This window comes from Leuresthes tenuis, unplaced genomic scaffold (genome assembly GCF_036924035.1).
Source record: "Leuresthes tenuis unplaced genomic scaffold, fLeuTen1.0.hap1 SCAF_8, whole genome shotgun sequence".
NCBI classification, from domain to species: Eukaryota; Metazoa; Chordata; class Actinopteri; order Atheriniformes; family Atherinopsidae; genus Leuresthes; species Leuresthes tenuis.
Genome location: NW_027325362.1, coordinates 15,294,115 through 15,316,441, shown reverse-complemented (window position 1 = coordinate 15,316,441; position 22,327 = coordinate 15,294,115).

The following is a 22,327-nucleotide window of genomic DNA, read 5'->3' as shown; positions in this document are numbered from 1 at the left end:
ACGAATGAATGAACGAACATGTACAGATGCCAGAGAATGTGGCTGATGCAAAATAGTACATGTTCATGGGGTGCATGCAGGAACAATTCAGCTTTGCACGTTCACTGTTGATGAAAGCGTTGTTCAATGCTGCGAGAAAGAACTGCACTCACTTCCCTTGCCGGTTTAAAAATTCACAGGAAAATGTGACTGCTCTTCTTGAATGTGGCCCTTTTTAATGTGTTCATGCTTAACTCTGGTACTAGTTATGAGCAGCACTTGAATTTTTAAAATGCCTAACCTTTAATGCCAATGTAATGTTAATTAACAAAATTATATAAAGCTCATTCTGTGCAGCTGGTTAGCCAGATCTATTGAATAATGGTTAATTTATTCCTTGTACTTTTTCTCCTTTTGATTTTTGGAATAGTTGAAATGAGGCACACCACTCACACTTTAAATGTTGAGTAATGCTCTTACCACAGCTTCATTCAGACCACCAAAATTAGTCACGATTATCGAACCAATTTAGCAGTCATTGTGAGCTGGAAGGGGTTAGAATACAGTGAGCTTGTAAATATAAATTTTTTTTCTTGCTTTTTTGACTCATTATACAAAAAATCCACACTTTAGTTTCTTCATATTATTATTCAAGACGTCTGAGAGGAAACTAGATGGAACAAGAGAAAATGAATGCACAAAGGGGGTGGTTGGGTGTATTTTCAATATCTAATGTTATTTTTCTTATGCAGATGTCGATCTGTCCCCAGTTTTAAATGATCCTGCTGTTGTGTCAGCCCAAAGTGCCATAATTTGTCTGAAAACAAATTTACATGACTAAGATTCATTGACCTCCCTGTTAACAATAGAGTTGTAGTTCACTGTGACTCAGAGCTTTACTGACAGCAGACAGACTTTCCCAGGCAGAGAGATGAGTCAGTTCTACAGTTGTGTAATCTAATGATTGCTCCAGTATTCTGTGTCTATTAGTGTGAATTATAAAGTGCTGACACATGGGATTCTGATTTGGTCTCTATAACATCAACTGAACTGTAAAGGTGATCAGTTGAAGGACTCTAGGTCATGTACATTAATCTTTTTTATTTTCTTCTAAAAAACACGTTTCCCAGCTTGATGGTGTTCTGTCTCCTTTCTGTTAAACACCTTTTATTTGATTTAATATTCTTATTCGTATATGTGTCGGTCATAGATTGATAAGCATACCGGTTCTTGTGTACATGTGTTTGGATGTTATTTGCAAATCTATCTGTAAATATTTGGAGTTTTTCCATTTAGTTTAGGACTTACAACTCTTTCACATGTGGAGCAGCCATGAGAAGCTTTAACATAACTGGCCAAATAAAAATGCTTAATTAAAAAACATTATTTTAAATACTTTGTCAAAATCTTTTGCAGACAATGGAAGTCTGGAACATAAACAACCAACAGGTCTTCTTCTTTGAGATACTATGCCAGGAATTTGGCTGCAACTGTCATCACTAAGAGATGCAGGTCAATTGGGCGGAGATCAGTTGATGATTTTTAGCCATTGCAGAATATTGCACCAGTTTACTTTGAGGGGAAGAAAATGGATATTTCAGCTTTCATCTGGCTGCTTTTATCTTCTGTTCCATCATCAGAAAACACTAATGACCTGGTATGATTGGAAGTCATGGACACTGTGAAGTGTTTCTCTAAATATCCAAAGAATTTATAGCATTTATCCTTTATCACATAAACGAACAGTTAATGCTCTCAGTCTTTTACTAAACTTTTTGATTTGATACGAAACCAGAACTCTTTGTCCTTACTCTACCAATACTGATACTGGCACAAATAAATATATCACTAAATTCTTTAAAAAAAAAATCAGTACACTTAGATACTTTTGTGACAAATTATATAATGGTTAGTATGCATCATGTCTAATATCAAAATATAATTGTAAAATTAATGAAAGGGAGACGCTCTGGGCGCCAGTTAGCTCAGTGGGTTGAGGAGGTGTCCCATATACAGAGACTTAAGCTACTCGACGCAGCCATGTGCAGCTCGAGTCCCCGCTAGTGGCTCTTCACTGCATGTCCTTCGACTCTCTCTCGCACTTTGCCCCATTTCCTGTCAAACAACTTCTCAAAAATGGCCACTTGTGCTGTAAAAATCCATAAAAAAATAAAGGGGACACTCAGGAGAGGTTTGAAATACAATAAGTGTCTTTACCCTTTTCATTTCGCCAGAGTAAATTATGTAAAACCCAGACATGACATTTTTAATCAGGCCAAATAAAACTTTTATTAGGGGAGAAACTAACAGTCTCACAACTACATGAACACTGCTGTTATTGCACCTGCTCTCTTCAATTGTAACTCCACCAAATTTGCAGGAAAAACATGACAATCCAGCATCCATTTAAGTTCTAGTAGTGTTAGACATAATCTTTATTGTAAATGCCATGTTTTGCAAGTTTTAAAACTGAATAGTTTTATCTTTGGATGAAAAGTAGCACCATAGTATATTTACTCTCTGCAATTTCTTGGTGTGTTCCTGAGACAAATGCATCTTTCTGATGGATTTGTCTTTGCAGCCTAAGGATGTTTTACTGGAACTGAAAGCTCTTCTGACTGCACGTTGTGGGTTTCCAAAAGCATATACCTCATTTGGACTCCAACTTTCTGACCTGCTTAACTGATGAGGAAATCATTAAGAGATAGTACATGTCTGTCTGTGAAATATCTTGACTCATTCGTACAAGAGCCACTAAAAAAGAGGGTGTTACAATTTTATGAGCTGTAATTCTTCAGCTCTTCCCTCAATTTGAGTGGGAATAACCTCAAATCAAAGATGAGTCTGCACTTTAAACCCATTATTACGTCATTTCTGTAACTCTAATACGTTTTGGTAAATGGCCGTGTGTGGTAAATGTGTCAAGGCCTAACAGATGTTCACACTTTGATGAATTCAAATGGTATCACTCCATTCTTAGTCAAAATGATTCCATTAGTGCAGGATGTGATAAGTGTAGCTAAGCCTCAGTTTGATTGTGGGGATTTTAGCTTTGACAGTGATAATTAGGGATGCTTTCTGTGTGGTCGATCAGACGACATCATCTCATTCTTTACTTTGAGTCAAGGGACCAGCGTCTGAAAACTTTTTTCAACACAGTAAGATAAAATTTTACTGTGATTACGTTAAAGTCCAATTTTCTAACCCCTAAAGATTATTGGCTGTTAATGTTTGTAGTTATTCTTTTCTTTTGCTGTGCTTTGTTTGCACTGAGAAAAGGTCAAAATCTCTTTTGTTCTAACCACTACATTTTCCCTTTTTGTTCTTGTATCTTTAAAGACCTGCCATATTCCCTCTGTATTTCTCTCTTGTGCAATTTCTCAGCTAATTCTATATTCTTTATTGAATATATGGGGAATCTACAGTGCCGCCCTGCCTTTCTTTCAGTTCACATATACAATTTCATGAATATAGCAGCGTTTTTTATCTACTGCAAAGAAAGCAGGCGATACACAGGGTCAAAAATCAATAGCAGTGGTACCATGAGCCTTACATTTGATGGTATGTGTGACACGGGCTTTGCAGTGAGTCGACTGAAATGGATTAGATTTACTGAAGGGCTTCATCCTGGCACTGTGTAGTGTGTTGCTTTTATTAGGCATGTCTTTTTGTGTAAAATTTTCTTAAATCTTCTTTTTACTCTTCATGCCAGGTATAGATGCAAATGCAGTATGCACCGCACGTAGACATGGATACTGCACAAAAACAAAATTCCTTTTCAAATAAATTAAGGGGGGGGGGCAACAATCCCTCTAATCTGAGAGGTTCTTGTGGTAGTGAGTCTTTACAAATTCGCTCAAGGCACAAAAGACAGAAAGGAATCAATTGAATAAATAGTTAAATTAAAATTAAATTCGGTATTAATTAAAAAATAACTCAACTCTCTATAATGCCTGATGTTTTGATCACTGAATTGTGACATGGGCAGTGTGTGCTCATTTGGATTTGATTCTGGTGTGTGGTCAACTCTTGGACCTTTTTGTCATATTTACTGAGCAGTTTTTCTGAGGTGACGGGCCACACTGCTGTAGAACTGCTTGGCTGTGAGACGAGATGAATGGATTACAACTTAAAATGAGTTTGTCTCATACTTTCTGTAGTCTGTGGATAAAGCATGGAAGCAAGCAATGCCACGATTACAGTTGTCACTGGTATATGAGGGTTTTGTGTTTAATTGTGGTTTATTTCTTGGATTCAAAGAATCTGTGGAGGAAAAAAAAACAACTTTTGTCTTTAAAAAAAGATGTAGCGTGAAGGGTCTTGCTTTAAAAATTAGTGTGATAATCTGAGTGCCTTCTCACAAGTGAAGCACATTCCTACAAACTGTGAAATTTTCCAAAGTTGTTTTGATAAATAAAACAACTTTGGAAAAAAGTTGATAAACTCTGAATGTGCATTATCCAAAGGCAAGTGAGCACATTCAGTTATCAAATGCCATGTATAAATGGGTTTACCCTGAGCCCCTGTACCTCTGCTATGCCATCTTATTGCTATATAACTGGGGAGAGAAAATGAGCCTGCATTTCCCTTTAGGCAGTTGTGAGCTGGTAGATTGGTCAGGTGTCTGTGAGACTGACAGTTTAGCAAGCATGCCAGATTACCCAGAGGAACGAAAGGTCTTGGTTTTAATGACTTAAATGGGTGTAGAATTGTGGAATGCTTGTATATTTCTATCCATCTTTAATATATCAGATAGATGGATAGATATGCCAAAGATGGGCCAGTTTGATCAAAGCTCTTTAGACTTGAGTGTTACCTTGCAGAGGTCAGAGATTTGATCAGCTGCAGTTTGTAAAACCCATCCAAATATTTGACCAAACCACTGCTAATTAAACTGATCACATTAAACCAATTAGCGGTGACTGCTAAATGGTTCTGAGGCACTCTGTTGCACTGATATTAATATCGTCCCAAAGATCATCAGCAGAAACTAATGGCATCTATTACTGAAGTTTAATGGCTTATTTGTTTTCTTTTTTGCAGATTAGAAAAACCTTGCCTGTTGAAATATGACAGCAATGAGGAACCCTATTCATAAAAAAATGGAACAAAGGGATTGTGGCCAGTTGTGAAAACAGGGTGACAAACCAATCTCTTGGTGAGACTCTGTACAGTCGGCAGCAGAACATGTGCAAGATCCAAGATATTATTCTGTTAGTGTTGGCCTTAAGGTACCACTTCAATTTACCCCCACAATTGACACATTACCAAAGCATCTTGGAGCAGCAGACAACCTTTTAAATTTAAGCCAGGGTGAGACAAGAGGATTAATTTTACCCACACAAATCTAGGCTGACGGGGCACCAAATTTAACAGCCATTCCTCTCTGTATTTCACAGGCCAGTGGCCAGCCACCACTTTCGTCTGAGAAAGCAGCTGCTATCTCTTCTCTGCTATTCCATTGCAATCTCATCTCCGCACAACGTGCATCTTTTCTCTATTGCAGCTCGTTTATCATAAAGAGGATACCTCCACTCTGCAGGTTTCCCAGAGAGGGATGGTGGGGAAGAAGAAGTGATGGCTACAGGAAGGTGGACTTCCATGTCAGGATGGTTATGGTTTCAGAGAGTGAATACTTTGTCAGGCTTAGTAAGACGACTCAAAAAGAATCAAAGATGCATGCAAATGCCTCAGATGGGTTATATAGAATAAAGTCTAGTGGGAAGACGACTAACCTAACCCTATTTTTACAGTTTAAATGCAGCTCTTCTCCTGACTACTAGAGATTGCATCTTCGCTGAACATCATAGGTCATTTTGGGCTACATGAGCAACTCATGAGTTAGTTTTTTTTTTCGGAGGACCTTTAAATATATTCTTTTCATTATCAGTAACATATCTGTGATACATCCTGTCCTCCCATCCTTTCATAGATCATTTGATTTCAGGTCTAAATGAGCGAACCCACAGCTGGCGGGGGCAATACACAACTCGGAACTAAACAATATATATCCATATATCTATGTTCATTCCTTCCTTGATTACAATCCATTTGAGGGAGGAACTTGAGTCTCATGGAAATAGTTATTATTTTTGCTAAGACTCTGGTCTTTCCTTCTCTTTGCCTGAAACATTTATTTTAACTGTTTAACAAAACGGAGCACAGCATTGAAAAGACCAATACAAATAATAATGTTCCATTTAAGACCAAATGCATGTCTTAAATAGATACAAGACAAATGTCTAATCTCCTCACTGCAATTCAAGCTCTTCTTGTGTGAAGTCGCTCCAGCATCTTGCTTGCTCATTCCTTTCCTGTAATTCATCCATAACCTCAAGTTCAGCCTCTTCCTGCCTCCTGATGCAGTACTTTCCCATCAGCTCTTGCTTTCCATTTTCTCTCTCGCTGCCCTCCTGTCCCCGCATTGTGTCTCCATTCTCCCTAATTTGCTCATTCCTATTCTCCCTTTCCCTCCTGTCTATTGTACTGTCCATCATCATCAGATTCAAGGTCAGAGCAAAAGGGAGTCCTGTCGACCTTTAGATGAAAGTAACTCAATTAGGAGGCCCTGTCTTGTTGTTCCATATTTCTGGCTCTGCATTATTTGTACCATTACTTTTTTGTGCCCCTCTTATTTAATGTTTAGCTCTACTCTCTATATATTGAGGTTCAGGGAACAGTCCCCTCTCAGCAGTCTGTTGTGGGAATTAAAGTTTACCCCTCCAGCAATATGGATTTTTTTTTTTCAGTCCACACAATGACTAAGGCTTTTTGAGTTCAAGAAGATAAGTTATACTTGTCTCCGAGGAGGTTTAATTTAAAATTTGATCTTTAATCCAGTGTAAATTATATCATGGATCATGCACAATACCCTGAATGTAGTTTCTGCCTGTAATTATCCTGTCATTCACAGAAATTTTTCAAGATGACCGCTGGTTGATTTTAATCCACAGTGAATTGCACAAAAAGAACTTCTGTTGCATCATTAGCTCAGCTTCTCCTACCACTTATTGTTCACATTCTTGCTGATTTTATATAAATTTTGGTAGGAAAGTTTGATAAGTGATCAGCAGCATTTATAAGAACGGTAATTGCAAGAAAAGATTTTTTTTTGGGGGGGAGCAATACTTTTCTAAGGCTTTTTGAAATCATTACATTTAGGGTTCAATAAGGTGAGGCAGTGGGTGGAGTTTAAAGTCAAAGCTCTCTTTATGATGACCTCCAGTTTGACCATTCAGTACCAGTATAAATGCATAACTTGAATTGGCTCATTCTTTCAGAAATGTGTTTAATATTCATAGAATATGTCTTTAAAGAAAATGGACAAAACAACAAAATATCTCAAGGTTCTGAAAAGTGGATCTGTATTTGGGAACAAAGTTTCCATTTGATTAATCCCAACTGAGATCAGATGAAAGAGGATTAGATTGGGGATAGGTATATTACTTCCACAGATGCACACCAAATGATATTTTCTGACTGGAATTTGCAAGTTGATACACAGTTAAACCCTAAAGACATTTTAGATTAATATGAAATCATAGAACTTCTGCCACAACTGAATATTAAAGTATTTGTATAATCTGCCAGCTACAACAAACTCAGTATATAAATGGTACTGTCCAGCCTACATGATCAAAGCAATCTATCAACAGAGTGTTTGTAGGAATTTCTCAGTTGATCTTGGTTAACGGTTTGAAATGTAATCTCTTTAACACCAGCACACCGTAGTATTGCACTCAGACTAAAGCAAATCAAGGTCCTCTTATTGAATTCTTAATCCTTTTCAGGTTTAGTCCTATCCCTCAGTTAATCTTGACTCTGTGCTGGCTGCACATGCTCTTGGATGTATATCTTTCATTTCTGGTCATGGCTCTCTTCCATCATAGCGTTTGAGCTTGACCTTCAATATCATTCCGAGCAGAAGAAGTTGTGCCCTCCTCTCACACAGAGGGAACTACACACTATCACTGCTGATTTCATGCTAGATTAGAAATATAATTCACTCTGTCTTTATCCAGTTTTTGTCGAGGAACTCCAACCTCCCTCGGATTGGGAGGGTATGCTGTGTTGTGAAACTGAATATTAATGCACACCTTCTTACAAGAATGTACAAACTTTACACGTGTGTAAATTTCTGTCTCTGTTTTACAGAAATCTCTGGACATTCAGTCTTGTTTATTAGTAAAGTACTGTATACTATATGTACTGTAGACCATTTGCCTGTACATGTAAGTGCGCAGGTGTGCCCTAGCAAATCTAATCCCCCTGAGAAAACTCTGAGGGTCTGATTTATTTGTGGAGTAGATTCATCTTGTGGATGAAGCATCTGCCTCTCTGCCATGAGCACTGCGTACATTCTGGCCATGTACTAATACAAGGGCGATGACTATACATGTTCACTGCCCGTGTGCACAAAGTGAAAGCCCTGCCGATTGATACACAGCAGCTCAATCTGTTTTGCCTCAAACCTTTTTATAACGTGGGTGTGTTTTCACATTACTCATCAATATTTACTAGAGAACACCAGCGTCTTATAATACAACAAATACTGCGAATAGGGAGAAGCTTTAATTCTGTAGGATTTACATATTACCAGGTCATTTCTCAGGGGAAAGTCGTTTCTTCTTACCTGATATTGTCTATCCCTAATTTACAATTGATCTGGATTGTTATGTGTTGGAATGCCTGTGTGTATGTGTCACTTTGAGTGCTGTTACTCGGTTGTGTGGGGGATTTTTTTCTGACATGTTTCTTGTGCTGTCAAAGCATGTTGTGTGAGTGACTACCTGTCATCGCAAGCCTTGAGCTCTTGCCACTGTTGTTGCTTTTCCTTTTTCTTCTCTCAGTCTCCCACCAAGTCTTTCTTCTCCCTCACACCTTCCTCACACATTTTCTTTCTCCCCAAGTTTCATTTTCTTCTTCCCTTTGAGTCTATCTGTCCTACCAGAAAGGTGACATGAGGGACTCGAGGTTGGTGCTGTTCTTTGATCTGTTTATTTACTTTTTCATTTCATTTTTCCTGAAGGCGTTCAACCACAAAACAACCAGCGTACGCCTTCATGAAATTCCTGCCAGGCCTGGGTGCATCTTCCATTTGTAAGATGTGTAACAAACCCCACAATTGTAAAACGTGTGCTGATGATGACATGCCTGCTGGCAGTGTGGCTCAATGTGGGCTTACTATCATCTTAGAAAATAGCCTGGTTCGGCTGGTTTCAACCTTTTCTACTTCTTGATATGCTCTGCTTTTCAGTTTTGTTAAGTCTGCACAGAGGATGGATATGGAGAATTTGATTTATGTTTTTAAGCGTCTCTTTAAAAAAAGTACTTTAATTGGGCCCCTTTGAAGCTCTCTCTTTCTTCATCTTTGCCTTTAACATTGCTGTCCGAGTGTCCTCTTGAGTCTGCAAAATGAGAACAAACTGCCTCAGCTTTGCCTCTCGAATCAGACCTATATCTCCAGCTAATGGGAAGCAGTGCAGTACATTGGTGAATTGATTGTGACGACAATCCCTCGGCACAACAGTGTTCCCACAAATCCCTGCTTAATGGCCGCTTTGACTAATAAGTCTGAATTACTCATTAATGTGGGTTTGAGAGTGTTTGTCTGTGTATACTTTCTAAAGTATTGCATCATTAGTCTGAAATTAGTTAGAAGGGGAAATGTTCCGACACGTGTGGCAAGAGCAAAACCGAAATGTCTTCTGTTCCAGGTTGTTGCCGGGCCAACCGCAGCTGTCTTAACTGAATGTATGTCAGATTTTAGGACTGACACTGCTTCTAATGCCTGGTGACATCTTATTCATGTCTGATGGGTAAAAAATGTCACTATCTGTCTTACGCTTTAACGAGTGACTTGCTTAATGTGGAGTTGAAGCAGTTTTAAGAAACATCCTGGTCCATCTTAAAGGATTTGAGTATAGCTAAATTCAAGCAACTAGTGACCCAAGTGTATTAGCTCCGGGGCAACAGTGGTGGTTCAGCTGGCAAAAAGATTGGGTCAAGCTGAGGAGGCTACTGATTCTTACATGATGCCCTTTAGCACAGAAAACACTGGACCATCCCTTGTGAAATGAAAAGGAAACCATCCCAACCCTCAAGTCCTGCCATCCCTTTTTTGGATAAACACATATCATGCCAGTAATAAGAAATAATACATTATCGTATCTCTTAATACTGGCATATATATGACCTAGCCTCTGTAAAACAACATGAGAACAAATCAGACAAAGTATCTAATGTTCTTTTTGTAGAATATTTATAAAACGGCATCAGTTCCAAGCCCACATCACAACATGCATGATTTATTTTGCCAGGTTTACTTAACATGAAAACTATTAATAAAGAATTAATTTTATTTCATTATTAATTTTTTGCTGTTGATTAATCTTTTATTTGATTTAAAAATATCTTTCCTATTGAATTCTTTTTTATGTAAGACGATGCATACTACATTTTCAGCTTGAACAATATAATTTACACATACACACATACATTTTTTTGTGTTCATATTAGAAATATATAACTTAAGATTTAGTGGAAAAGGTCAGTTTTGTGTTATTGGAAACTCTTTGTCCCCAAAATGATTGTCATATTGAATAAACTGTGTTTCAGTCTCCACACTGGTTGTAAATCAATGGCCCAGGTAAGGAACAGTTTTTTTTTATATTGCTGAAGCCTGACATGTCCACACTGTTAGGCCAGATTAGCTACAGTGACACTTATCTGTCTGAGGGCTTCTCTCTGTTTCACACAGGATCTCAGTACTAAGCCAAAGTAATCATGTAATTCTCCAGCACATCTACTGATATTGCCTTTTTTCCCCCCAGATGGGTCAGTTTGACCAGTCTACCTGGTTCTTGAAAAAGCTGTGCTTATTAAACCCCTGCCATTTAAGAGTAATGTAAGCCAGAGTTATTGAGCAGTTTATAGGATTGAATGCAGTGGTTAAAATGATCAGACAATCCTGATTGCTTGAACTTTCACTGGCTGCTGCCTGGTCTTTCTTCAGACTGAAAATACCCTTTTTTTCTTCATAGTTCAGACAACATGAATATGAAAGTTTCATGTCAACTAGATTGAGTTTTGCTTTAAGAAGGGTAATCAAACCCTTATGAGTCAGCATCTGACATTGATAAAGTAGGTGTGCAAAAAAATAACTGTCAGAACAGGGGAGCAGTGCATCGAAAGGTCAGGTGACAATAAACACAAACAGATTACATTCTGTTTGAATTATGTAACGGTGAAACTCGGATTGTTTTTTATTTCTTCTTTTTTTCTATTAAGGTTGCTCTACAAAGAGACAACTGTTTAACAGATCCCCCAACAACAAAAAATAACATTGTCAGCATTTATTTGGCATTTCAGCTTCTGTGTTTTTCCAAATCTGTAGAATTCTGTGCCACCTGGTTGTAAATGTATTAATGGCTAAATTAAACCAATCTGCCACCCTGAGACATATATTGTCCCACTTCTGAATATGCTTTCACGGAAACATGGTCGCGAACTTTGTTTTTTCTTTAATTTATACCTAAAGTAGTTGTTGCTGTTTTTAAAAAAAGAGAAAAAAAAAAAAAAGAAAAAAAAGAAAAAAGCATTGAAGTGACGAATGTGGTCACTTCTGGCTTCAACTAAGCAAGACACTAATGATAAATTGCTAAACAAATCAAGACTTCAAAACTGTCATCCACACACAAGTGGATGACGTCGCATCTATTATCCACAGTCTGGTTGATGATTTTCTCACTGCTCCATATATGCATCCTAGCGAACTAATGTGGTGTGTTAAATCTGCTGCTCTGCTTTTTTAATTAGATACTGGCTATTACTTTATTAGCTACATTATCAGAGAGGGAAGTTATGTCACTGCTGTGAAACCTCTCAGGTTTGTGTGACAGCAGACCATTAAGATATCCGTGTAAGGAAGGAAGACTATCCTGTAGAGTTTGAGTTTATCTCAGGGGATAACATTCTTTTTGGGGAAAGTTCTTGCACTACAGTGAATATATCTATATTTTTTGTTTTGCTTTTCAGCAAGACAAAATATGACAGCAACCATATACATCTGTGCCAAGCATCCTTCTTTCACTGTCTGGCCATGTAGCACTAAGCTGGTAAAGACTGGGTGAGCTCCAGTGAAGCGTCCCTGTCTGATGAGAACTCTGCCCAGTGGGTGGAACCAGCAGGACACCTAAGACAACCCGCTCTAGTGCTGCTGCTCTCGCAACAGGTACAGAGCAGGATGAGCCGAATGCCGATTGTCTGACTGGATTCCAGACTACAGATGACAAGATAAATACTGACAATGAAATCCTTCTTTATTTAACTCAAACAAGATCTAATAACTAAGATTGTGAAAATATTGATTTATCTTGACATATCTAATATTTGTTTTAGAAAACCCTGTGATGCCACACACAGGCACACACTCTGACATCTGGCATTTCAGGACAGATGGAAGCCTTGGGGCTGACCTTTTTTTTTGCCTTCAGATAAAAGATAGATGATATATTTTCATTCCCTTATGCCCATCGAGATGGACAAAATTGTCATACTTAGGGTGATGGCACTTAGCGCCATCCAGTCACGGTAAATGCCAGAATTTATGAGACAACAGAGGAGTAGGCTTGGTGGATAGCAAAGGATATTGATAACAGAGTATAAGTGGTATAGACCACAGATAAGTTTGGTTCTGTCTGGTTTATAAAGAATATTGACTTGATATATTCTAAAATCCAAAACCATCAACATAAACCAATATCTTGTAGAATAAACACAAGACTGCCATCTTCTCAATAGGAAAGATGTAGTTTGATTGTAAAACTTGGAAAAAAACCCAAAACAAACACATCTTGTTCTTTTACATTAAAGCAAGAGGACATTTTTCTCCAGAAATTGATTAAAAGAGCAATAATTCACAAAAGAAGTTGCTTCGGGGCACTTTAGAGAAAGTATACAAGTTCAGTACAAGTCCAGTTAGATACATTCTAACTCAGTCCAATCATTACAATTGTATTCCTATAATGCTAATTGATGAGAAAGCTTGGTAAAAAACAGCAGATCATTTTGAATCTTTGCTTTGATGGAGAGAAAAGGAAGCAGAGTGGGGAGGGGTACTCAGTGCATCACTGGAGCTCTCCCAGCATCCAAGGCCTGTTGCAATATAACTAAAAGGATGGTTCGGAGTCACGTGAGATGGCCCTTACGATGAACTTTATCAAAAGTTTTACAGCACTAATGGCAGCAAGTTGCAGGAGGTCTGTTAATATTGTCTTACTAGTACTTTGAGATTTACTTTCACATTTTCCATGCTGGTCTGGATCCTGTGTTAGGGATTTCCGATGGTAATTCTGGCACACTAAAACATCTGTTATGAGTAACCGTGCCAGCAGGAGAGTTGTTTACTTGTCGTAGCAGATGACTCGGCTTCCAAGCAAAACGAATTGTAAATGGACAGCATTAAAGAGGTTTTCTGGTATTGTTGACCACTCAAAGTGCTTTTACACTACAAGCCTCATTTACTCAGACACATGTGCTCATTCAATACTTCTTAGCCCAGAATAGGTTACAGTGCTTTTTTGACAATCATTGATACTTGCACACTGATAAAGGCATCACAGGAAACGTGGGTTCATTGTCATGACAAAGTGGAGAAGCTGGAGATCAAACCATTAACTCTGTGATTGACACTCTATTATTTGGGAAAACTCATCAGTGTTGTTATCTTGTTGAAGTTGTCTTATTGAAGTATATTCCAGGGCAACTGACCCCTCTGTCATATTGAATATAGAAGTGTGTGCTGGTGTCTTCACTCAGACACTCAACCTGCTCTCATTGTCTGTTCTTTTTTTTTTGTTAAGGACTATAGTTTTCATATGCAAAGGCAGCAAAACTTGGAATTCACAGGTTAGAACCTGCGAGTATGAGCTGGTTGACTCAGTCTGTTTTCCACGTGGTGCTGTTTATAAAAAGATTCCATTCTCCTCCATTTAATGGTGTCTTGACCCTTATGTGACATCTTTGTCTGCGATTGTAATCCCTGCTTAAAGCAATTTGTGTGTGCAAGTATGTGAATTTTGCTACATCACCTCATCAAGGCTTATACATTTGTATGTGTGCCCTCTCTTAACCCATCTTTCAACTCGGCGCATGTTCAGTTATGTTGCCTGATTGTGCATTGTTTAGCTTAAATCTCTTCACAACAAATTACAGCAACAGTTCAGATATTAGAAGTATTCTTTCGGTTGCACGGCCCCCCCAGAGAGGTAAAGTTGCTGCCAAGATGAGCAGCGAAGGCTCTTCCTAACAACAATCTGTGGTGAATACAGCGGAGGCTAATCCTCCCTCTATCACTGTTGGCTGCATGGCCATTTATGGGTGGTTTGACTGCTGTGTTTAGTTCCATCTCCTCTGTTAATCTGCGGGTAGCTGAAGTGGCTGATGAGAAACTTCAGTCCTTCCAGGACACGCAAACAACCCAGCACATTCATCCGTATAGCCTGAGAAGAATACTCTCTGCATTGGCATCCTTTTGTACTTGTTGTGGTTTGCTGTGTAGTATAAGTGCGTGTGTGTGAGAGAGAGAGCAAAGAAGTAATATCCTCCAGTATGAGTCACACGGTGGAAATTAAAGCCTGGGATGATCCCTTCTTCAATAAGCAAACACTTCATTTTGACAGATCATTAACTAGACATTATCTTTCATTAGGCCCCTCTGCATTACTTATTCAACACCCTTAGGACACACATGCACGTTCAAACAACTGCATACACACATATAGCCCTCTCCACACACAGAATTTAACAATGAACTGATTTGTTGCAATGTATTTGCATTGAAGTCAGTGCATTGTTATTGTCTCTGGATTTGACAGCTGATAAGTCTTCATGCAGTGATTTGTTTTATTCTCTATATTTTACGGTTGTATCTAATGTCTGTGGCAACTGTTCAGTCCATTTACTCGCCACTTGTGTCAAAGCGCACTAATCACTCAGCCACTTTACAGATGGACAGGGCAATTAGATTGACAATGACTTGGACAGCAAGCAGTGTTGTAAAGAGCATCCTGATAAAAAGAGGGGAATCATGGCATTGTGTAGCGGTAATTCAGTTGTCTGCTGCTCCTGTCTCTCCCAGTGAAAACAAGTGGAGTGAGACTGACCTATAATGCCTCCTCGACATCCACAATCAGTGACACAACTTTTGTCGCAGCATCCAAACAACCCTCCGGCGACATTAATGGGAGAATGCATATCAAGATGGAGGCTGAGAAGCAGTTTCCGGCCCACCAGACTCCATCCATTCGTCTGCTAGGCACATTGACATTTTTCCTGTTTGCTCTCTCCATCATATCCCACATCTACACACAGTTGCTGCTCTCCATTCATCTCCCTTAGCAGATTTTTTTTATTTTTTTTTCCCCCCACTATAAAACCCCTGCGCCTGCTTCAGTTGAGCACACCCAAGTGATCTATCAGAAGGTGATTTTTATGGGTTTTTTCCCTCCACTGATGGCTATTTAGCTGTCCTCACTCAATCCAAGGCGATTTGTTATTGTAAGTGTTTGTCCAACACATTTAGACTGTTTTCTCTGATGGCACACTGATGGAAAGAGAGCATATTTTATGGAATGTTATGACAATTCATTGCCAACAAATCAATGACACCCAGGGGAAATGAAATCTCATAATGAGATTGTAGTGAAAAAGTACCGAATTGGTAACGGATCAAAATCTGACGGGATGATGAGATATGAGATGACATGTTTCGTAGATTCACCCGCTTTAAACTTAATTCATGCTATTTCTTTTTAGCCCTTCTTGACTGAACCAGCTGTCACTGATCGTGGATATCTACAACAATTCTGTTTAATTTCCACTAAAGCTTCACAGACGGGCTCAGGTTGCAAAGCTCTGATGGAGCTGCACATGCAAACACTTAAATACTGTTAGAAGATCATTGAACGAGTCAGTCCCTTTAGAAATCAATATAGAATCACTTAGAAAATTGATTGTTTTTGGTCCAATGCAAAAATGGTGGAAAGTGATTAGAAAGGGAGGAGTTTGCATGTCTAGTCATATATATTAGCTTTGAATTTCAGTGGTCTCATCAGAGATGAATGAATTGAGGGAAATGCAATCAGCTCTCCAATAGGCAAATCAATTTGTGGTTTGTCGTGTAAACAACAGCCTCTTGGTCCACTTAACACTAATTTTCATTACCCCTGGGAGGCTCAGGAGGTGCAGGTAGGCGAGTGAAAACACCCGCTTATACATTTGTTTTCAAACAATAGGACTCGATAGAGAAATACAACGCAAATCATGTCCAGTCACACTTCAAACACATCAGCAATCGTCTCTTTGACATCCAAGGGTCCTGACAGACTGGAACCATTGGTTGCATGCAGGATTGCTGTTGTGTTAATGTGCATGGATAATGGCGTTTCATAATCCTCACTAATAGTCAGAAAAGTTGTTATTTGGGTAACATTTTGTCTGTGAACATCATTCATTTGTAAAGATCACTACTCCAGGTTTTTTTTCTGTAAAATCTTAAATTAGTGTAACAAAACACAGACAGCCCGTAATACTAATTGAAAGTATTTTAAAGATGATACATCTTGCCTTTTCCTCCCTCCTTCATGTTTTATGCTTTTTTTGTGTGTGTGTGTGAATATATATAAAGGCTAAATTCCACACTTAAGGATGGGAAACGGTCCCAACAGAAAACACTGACCTTGAACTGTCTGAAACGCATCATTTGTAGTCTAGTCTGTGCTCAGTTTTTGTCTCTGACCTATCTATATCATAGCTTACATTTGCATTACGCCTGCCAAATGGCTACTTTGGAACATCTAAAAAACAAAGAATGAGTAGCTATCTTGCAATCTAATCTAACCAATCAGACTGGACAGGGCCTTTGGGGAGAGTGCCTTAAGGAAACCGGACCGAACAGATCATTTAGACAGAAACTATCATTAAACATGCATCTTGTTTTTCTTGTTTTTACCTTTGTGTGTGTGTGTAATGGACTTAAAAACACAAATCTAACCATTTATTTCCACACAAAGCCTGTTCTTCATTGTCTTGAGCTTTGTAAAAGAATGTAAAGATTCAAAGACTGAAAGTTTTTTGTTTGTTTTTTTTCTCCTTTTCCTGAGCTCATAAATGCAAACGGCATGATGAGCAAAAGCACGGATTTGATCAAGTTTAACCCTGATTAAAGATATTTACAGCACCATTGCCTCACAGCAAGGAGGTTCCAGGTTCAACTCCCAGCTGGGGGCCTTTCTGTGTGCAGTTTGCATGTTCTCCCCTTGTATGCGTGGCTTCTCTCCGGGTCCCCCGGCTTCCTCCCACTGTCCAAAAACATGCATGTTAGGTTAATTCTCTAAAATTGTCCTTGGGAGTGTGCGTGTATACGGTTGTTTGTCTCCATTCATTTTTGAAAGACTAGATGTCAAACTTTTGACTGGTACTGTATTACAAAGACCGTGTAATAACTCAATAAAACGCAAGTTAACACTGGTGGCAATCATATAGGAATTTGGCAGATGGTTTCAATTTCCTGGAACGATGTGAAAGTCATCAAAATGCTGGAGCCTATCCCAGCTGTCACTATCTAAACTGACTCAGCAATATCTAAACAATGCAGATGACCAAAGGAAAAATTCAAATAATTCTTTATATTTGCTGCAGGTGTGAAGGTTTCTTTTAAAGCATCAATTGAATTGATGGAGGCCCATGGATGATTGACTTGTAAAATCACCATCTGTCTGATGGTTAAACATGAGGGACACTTCTGGATAATGTTTCAATTTGAATATGGGGTGTGTTTGTCTGCCTTTCGAGAGAAATGACTTCACTGTCTGGATAGAGAGGACACGTCTGGGACAGTCTCCTCAAGAGCACATAGCAGGAATGAAGAAGACATTAACACAGAGTAAGATTCACCCTCCTCTCCACCCCCCAAAAAAAAGGAAATTAATGAGTTAGCGAGAGAAAGCATGTACTTTACACTCATGAGTAATTCATCTATTCTTCCTGGTTTACTTTCCTCCAGTCCAATAAACATAGAAACACAATGCTAAACAGCTGCTCTGTGTGATAGACCTAAAGCACAACACTATGTACATTATGAGACGAGCGTGAAATAAAGTAAGCTGTAAATTCTGACACCCACACAGTCTCCAACTCACCACCCAGATGACAGGCAAATAGTGGCATGACTGTGTGTATGCGCCACTCTTTCTTAGACGTTGTCATCCCTCAGGCAAAGGGTGACATCGGCAGCAGCAGCCCAGCCGACATCTGTCAGAAGCTATCACAGATTTTAAATGCTCACTGAGATCGCAAACCAACCTGTGTGTCAGAGGTTGCGTTATATACCTATTCCCAAGACAGCCGCAGGGAATCTAATAAAAACAATTACAGATGTGTGTGATTAGATGGGAAAATGTTTTTCTGACTGTCATGATCTTGCCCCGTCCTGAGTGGTGAATTTGTGCATCTGGGAATCGGAGGAGGTGGTGGAGGTCTCGCAGCGATTGGGGAAAAAAACTGAGAGGACAGAGTATCAGGGCATGGTAGGGGCAGGTGGACAACCAAAGCAGAAAGTCAGATTGGATTAGGATTACTGAATTTTTCATGAGAACCAAATGAACTGTAAGTAGTAAGTTGGTGTGTGGAGGGGAAAAAAATGTTAGTAGTAGCAAAGATCAGCAAAGTCAATTGGAAACCAATTTTAATCATATCAAATGAAAGTGTTTGGATTGGAGCCATGCAGGCTGCTGCAGGGGTCATAAAAGTTTATGGGATTTAAATGCATACTGGGGGCTGCACGGTGGTGTGGGGGTTAGCACTGTTGCCTCACAGTAAGAGGGTTCCTGCTTTGAATCCTGGATGAAGCCTTTCTGTGTGGAGTTTGCATGTTCTCCATGTGTATGCATGGGTTCTCTCCAGGTATTCTGGCTTCCTCCCACCACCCAAAAACATGCATGTCAGGTTAATTGGTGACTCTGAATTGACCCTAGTGATTTTCAGCACGGATGGTTGTCTCGTTTGTCTCTGTGTGGCCTTTTGATAGACTGGTGATCTGTCCGGGGTGTACCCCGCCTCTCGCCCAATGACCGGCTCAAACCTTTAACATACTGAATTATGTAGTGGCATCCTATCAAAATCTAAAGAGCTCCAAATTATAAGAAGAAATAACTCGGCTATCAGAAAAATCATCTACATGTGATTGGCTTTCAAATGACTGGATGATTTGTCCAAAAAAATCTGCATGTGTGTTTTGATGTACGTGTGTGTGTGTGTGTGCCTAAGTCTCACTAGACATCATCAATCAGCCCCTCTGACAGTATTGACTGTGTGGCCGAGGTAAAGCCGTCAGCTCTGAGTTGGAGGTCGCTGGCTGCAGTGAATAATGAGAAGAAGTGTCATTTAGACGTTCAAAGTGCTTTTTAATACTGCTTAACAAGAAGGCGTTCTTTCTATGTAATTTGGAAAGCTTGAAGTTTGAAAATACACGCTGTGACAGCTGTCTCTGAGTTAATCCTTCTGTTCTGCTGAGGAGCAGAATTTTTCTGCCTAATAGTCTTTACCCTTCTCTCTCGCATGATATTGAATATTGTGTTTGAATAAAAACAAAAGTCAAGACAGACACAAAATGCTGTTACAGATACAGATTTTGGTTGGCATTAATGTAGACTTGAGTGTACAGGCGCATACCTTTGGGGATCCCAGACTTTTTCGCCATTAATATTCATGCTGCAGTTTGGCTCATGAGAGAGTTACCAAGGACAGGGAACTGACCTTCAGGTTGCAGCAAGCAACCAGAGTGCATCTCGGAAGCTTTCTTTCTCATCCTTTCTAAGAGTTTTTATCAGTCACTTGCAGACACCGAATCGGTAACTTGTTTAAGCTTTTGAGAAAGTGTGAATAATGTGGTTGCAAGGTACCAGAGGTTTATAGTAGACTTAACTGGCTATTTGAGGCTTGATTTTAAGCTTCTGTCAAGAACTATGCAACTACATTCAAATACAAGATGACTTAGAGCTACAAAATGAGTGAAGCTTTATTGAAATATATACATTTATCATACGCAATATCCAGAGTTTTTTTTTTTGTGTACTTACCACTGATATTAGAATGAAACACTAACTCTGTTTGATTTCAAGGACCTTGTGGTTTTCACAGACTTTTACAAAATCTGAAACAATGCTACTTTATGTTGGTCATCAGAAGGAAATGATCTCGTATCAGAATGTGTTTTGCCCTCTCCTTGATGTTCCCCCGATTAAAATTATGGATGCAAACAAAACAGCAGACTTCACTGCCTTGCTGGCACCGTGCCCAGCTTCTTCAGTTCTGTTCTGAGGTATAACAAGGTTGTCTCTGGGTCAATGCATAGTTATGACTTGTTCACATCAACATCTGGCTTTGTCTAAAACTCCAGACTCTATTATCACCGTCCCTGCAGTCACAGACCGTCTCCTCATCAATGACTACCCAATTCTCTTTATTTTGGCTGCGAATCACTAAATCCCCTCTAACTCGGCATGAATCGATCTCCCCACTTCCCCTATCCCTCATTCTTGCACACTCCTCCTTGCCTTCATTTAGTTTCCACCTCTTCCTGTCTCTTTTCATTTACCACACACAGAAATCCAATCACTATCCAATTGTCCGTATCTGTGAAATATTTTGCTGGTATTAGATGACAGAAAAAGCAGGCCTTGTGGTTGTTGCGGGCCACCCTGTGTTTATTGGCAGCATGCAGGGTTCAAATGAAGCTCTTCATGGTTCTAAGTCCCCTCTCTGTCATAATGTTTTAGTGTCTTTTAGTCATACTCTGCACTCCAATTTCAAACTAACCATGTAGGCATCATTTGTATGTGATAATGAGATTCCAGATAACCATGCATAGGGTTAAATTCATCTACCTGCACGTGCTGGAGTCTGATCAAATAAGCTAAGAGTTGCAGTCATTAGGTTTCTTGTTGAAAAACAAGTGGCAATAAGATCACCACAGCAGAGTTGATCTGATGTACCAAGGCCAAAGTTGTTTGTGGATTCTTCCATTCTTGCTGCTAAGTCAGCATAGAGAGGTGACACGTGGCATCTTCACATTTCACAGCCATGGATGCGTATAATGTGAATGTCTCTCAGTTAACAGAGTTAGGTGTGTCTCACGCAGAGATGCTCTGTGAGAAATGTTGCAGAAGGCTGAATTTAGCACCAAACCATGATATTTTTATGATTTCAGTGAATGAAAATAGTAACTAAGAAAAAAACTGAAATGAAAACAAATCTGTCAAAAGACTTGAACTGCTGTATTCCAGGCAGAATATGGTAAACAGCAGCATCTCACTGAGGTTGCACTCTAGGCTCCCAGAAGAAAGTCTGCTGAATTAAACCTGACACCAGGTCTCGCAACACTCCTGTGTGTGCTTGTTTGCTGGTTTATAAAGCTCCGCCCTGTCTATATTGCAATACTGATAAGACAAATATTGGTATTCATGGGATCTACAAACATAAGATGGTCAGAGATTTGGTTTGCATTAATTCACTCTGGTGGAGAAACTACTTGTCCATAGGAATCTTGGAACATTTTGTGATTTGTGTTAAATGTAAACACACAAGAATATGCAAACTATTGCCATAGTTTATAATTACTTAACGACGGACTGAGTCCAGTGAATAATGTTAAAGTTTGTTCATGGTTTGATATAAAAGACACCAGCTAACAAAGAGTTTTTTTTTGTCTAAATGTAGCCAAAGAGTGAGTGGAACTGAAAAAAAACCCCAAACACCAGTGAAAAGACAGTGTGAGTCTCTTAGAGATGCCATAAGGTCAGGATGAAACGGCAGAATTTGACATTGTGGGAGACGAACAAGTTGTTAACCCTGCCAAAGGACAAAAGACACCAAGGGGTACCTTAACCTTGGATCCTGACAAGAGAACCTGATACCCTCCCTGACACTTAAGTAGTAACACTGGGCTCTCCAACCACATTTACAATGTTCTCAAAGACCCCCATTTTTTTTCCTTTTTAAAGACTGTGAAAGACAGATTCACATCCTGCCTCACAGTTGAAAATCTATTATTCTGGGCAAAGCTACATGAGCTAGGGGAACTTTCTGGGCAGTTTTGGTTAAAAAAGTATTGCAACAAAAGAAAACATTTCAGTAGAGGGAAGTTGAATGATCTCACTAACATTTCAGCTGCTTTTGTGACCCTCCAAGTCTGTGATTTCTGGATTGCAAATCAAGCCTTTTGATATAAAGAATAATAGAATTTCATGATAACTTTTCAATAAAAAAGCAAAAAAACTGACAGGATGTC